The sequence below is a fragment of the Macrotis lagotis genome, unplaced genomic scaffold (genome assembly GCF_037893015.1).
Source record: "Macrotis lagotis isolate mMagLag1 unplaced genomic scaffold, bilby.v1.9.chrom.fasta BILBYCTG019, whole genome shotgun sequence".
Classification (NCBI taxonomy): Eukaryota; Metazoa; Chordata; class Mammalia; order Peramelemorphia; family Peramelidae; genus Macrotis; species Macrotis lagotis.
Window position 1 is genome coordinate 326,432 of NW_027421926.1, and position 3,579 is coordinate 330,010.

Sequence of the window (3,579 nt, forward strand, 5' to 3'; positions counted from 1 at the left end):
GGGCTGCCTGAGGGGAAGCCCTCTGAAGAGGGACTGCTGGAGAAGCTGCTGAAGAAGAAGCCTCCTAAGGAGAAGCCCTCTGAAGAGGGGCTGCCTAAGAAAAAGCCCCCTAAGGAGAGACTGCCTGAGGAGAAACCCAATGAGGAGGGGCTGCAAAAACAGAAGGCTCTTAAGGAGGTGCTGCTTAAGGAGAAGCTATCTAAGGAGGGACTACCTAAAGAGAAGCTGCCTAAGGAAAAGCCATGAGAAGAGGGGCTGCCTGAGGAGAAGTCTTCTAAGAAGGAGCTGGCTGGAGAGAAGCTGCCTAAAGAGAGACCTATGGAGAAGCCATCTAAGGTGAGGCTCCCTGAGGAGAAGCCAGCTAAGGAGTGGTTACCTTAGGAGAAGATGGCTAAGGAGAAGCCTCCTGAGGAGAAGCCCCCTAAGGAGGAGCTGCCTGAGGAGAAGCCAGCTAAGGAGGGACTTCCTAGGGAGAAGCTGCCTAAGGAGGGTTTTCCTGAGGAGAAGCCATCTAAAGAGGTACTGCCTAAAGCAAATTTGCCTAAGGCAGGAGTACCTGAGGAGAAACCACTTAAAGAGGGGGTGCTTGAAGAGAAGCCATCTAAGGAGGGTCTGCCTAAGGAGAGACCATCTAAGGAGATAAGTCATCTAGAGAGGGGCTTCCTGAGGAGAAAGCACTTAAGAAGCCATCTAAAGAGAGGCCATATAAGAAGAGGCTGCCTAAAGAGAAGTTGTCTAAGGAGAGACTGCCTGAAAAGAAGCCATCCAAGGAGGGGCTGCCTGAGGAGAGGCCATCTAAGGAGAGGCTGCCTAAGGGGAGGCTGCCTACAGGGAGGACACTTGAGGAGAGGCCATCTAAGGAGAGGCCACCTGAAGTGAAGCCATCTAAGGAGGGCCTACCTGAGGAGAAGGCACCTAGGGAACAGCCATCTAAAGTGGGGCTGCCTAAGGAGAAGCCATCTAAGAAGAGGCTGCCTAAGGAGAAACCATCTAAGGAGAGGCTGCCTATGGAAAAGCCATCTAAGGAGAAGTTACCTGAAGAGAAGACATCTAGAGAGGGACTGCCTGAGGAGAAAGTACTTGAGGAGAAATCATCTAAGGAGAGGTTGTGTAAGGAGAGGCTTCTTGAAGAGAAGACATCCAAGGAGGGCCTGCCTGAGTAAAAGGTACCTAAGGAGAAACCTTCTAAGGAGAGGGTACCTGAAGAGAAGCCATTTAAGGAGAAGCTGCCTAAGGAGAGACCATCCAAGTAGGGGCTGCCCGAGAAGAGGCCATCTAAGGAACAGTTGTCTGAAAAGAAGCCACCTAAGGAGGAGCTGCCAGAGGAGAAGACACCTAAAGAGGAAGCATCTAAGGGGAGACCATTTAAGGAGAGGCTGCTTAAAGAGAGACCATCAGAGGAGAAGTTGGCTAAGGAGAGACCATCTAAGGAGAGGTTGCCTAAGGAGAGGCTGCCTATGGAGAGGCCATCTAAGGAGAGACTACATACAGAGAGGCCATCTAAGGAGAAGCTCCCTATGGAGAGACCATTTAAGGAGAGGCCATCTAAGGAGAGACTGCTTAAGGAGAGGCTGCCTAAGGAAAAACAACCCAAGAAGAGACGACTTAAGGAGGTGACATTTGAGAAGGAAGTGTATAAAGAGAGGCCATCTGAGGAGAGGCCATATAAGGAGTGGCTGCCAAAGAAGAGGATATCTGAGGAGCTGACGTTTGAGGAGAAAATGTCAGAAAAGGGACCATCTGAGGAAGGACTATCTGAAGAGAGGCCATCAAAGGAGAAACCCCCTAAGGAGGCAATATTTGAGGAGGGAGTGTTAGAAGAGTGACAATCTGAGGAAGTGCTTTCTGAAGAGGGATCATCTGAGAAGGTGACACTTGATAAACAGATGCTCCTGGCAAAAGAGCTGGAGCTGTTAGAGAAAATGCACAACTTGCTTCAAAAGCACAAAAAGCTGTTACTTGACCAGATATTACCAACCAGGCAGAAAATGGTTAAATTCATGGTGGAGGAATTTAAGATCCCCAGGAAAGAAATAAACCTGTTGCTAGAAGAAAATCAACTTGCTGCAGAAATGTCAGAGGTGATCAAGGAGGAAAAGGAGATACTCCAACAAAAGCAAGTGTTGTTGCAGAAGGAGATGGAGCTGAGCCGTCCTGAAGAGTTCATGGGGGAAGAGAGCTTTGTTTTACGACAAAGGATCCTTAGGGCAAAGAGGAGAAGACTAGATGAGGAAGAGAAAGAAGTGGTCATGGAGAAAAAGGAGCTCTTTGTTGAGGAGATTTTGTTGAAGGAAAAAAAAAACTTCAAGAGGAAAAGAGAATAGACATAGAAGAGAGGCAGCTCCAAAAGACTGGAAGAGTAGAGCCTTCTTCAAATGGGGAAGTAAGTGAATCCTCTAAGGAGAGAGAGAAGCTGTCCATCTTGAAAGAAAGTGAACTTCTTGAGCATGAAGAATTGAGTGAGGAGTCCAACTAAGAAGAAGAATGGACAAATCTAAGGGAGCACCAGTTGGACAGTGAACAGAAGAGAAAGCAGAAAACAGATGAGGAGGAGAGATGGAAGCTTCAGGAGAAGAGGGAGTTTTCCAGGACAACGAAAACTATAATAAAAGATAATGACTATGAGAAAAAGGCAACAATGAGGCAGGAGCTCCAGAAATGAAGGAGGCATCTGTGGAAAGAAAGGAGATTTCTGGAGGATGAGAAAGAGCTGGTCAAGGAGGAGAGTAAGAAAACAGAAAAAGAAGCTCTTCTGGCAGAGGAGTGGAAGGTGAGAGTTTTTGAAAGTTTGGAGAGACCCTTCCTGAAGGAGAGGGAAGTGGCCGTGAGAGAGGAATATCTGGCTCACCAGAGAGAAAGTATGGCTGATGTGGAAAGAAAGCTGACCAAGAAGGAGACCAACCTGGCCAAGTTGGAAAAGTCAATCTTCAGCAAGGAGTTCAAAATCGTCATGAAGGAATGGAAGTTGGCCCTGAAGGAAAGAGAGAAACTCTTTGAAGAGGCCAAGTTGTCCAAAGAAGATATAAAGGAGACTCGGGAGCTGAAGCATTGGTTGAAGAGCCTTAAAATGAAGGTTCAAAAATATAAGAAGGAAAGGAAATGGAGAAAAGAGGAAAGGGTTAGGAGATTCAAGGAATGTGGTTTGGAGATGATCTTGGAGGAAGAGGAAGAGGAGGAAGAAGAGGAAGAGGAGGAGGAGGAGAAAGAGGAGGAGTTAGAAGAGGAAGAGGAGATGGAGGAGGAGGAAGAGGAAGAAGCGAAAGACATATCTCGAATCACTGAAATGGCTATGTAAAGGAGTCCATTCATTTCAAAGAAAGGCATTTTGAGGAAACTTAAAGGCAGAGTAGTTAAGAAGAAAGACATGGGGCCAGAAGTTATGAAGCCAGTTTCTTTCCCTCTGGTGGGGGAAAAAGAAAAGTACCAGGAAACTGTTAAGAAACTTGAAGATGTAATGCCATGGGTAACCAGTTCATGGGAGGTCACCAGTTCATGGGCAGCTTTCAAGAAGAAACTCATTCTATCCCAATTTAAGGATAAGTTTCTGAAGCCTGAGGTGTCCATGGCTCTGGAAGATAA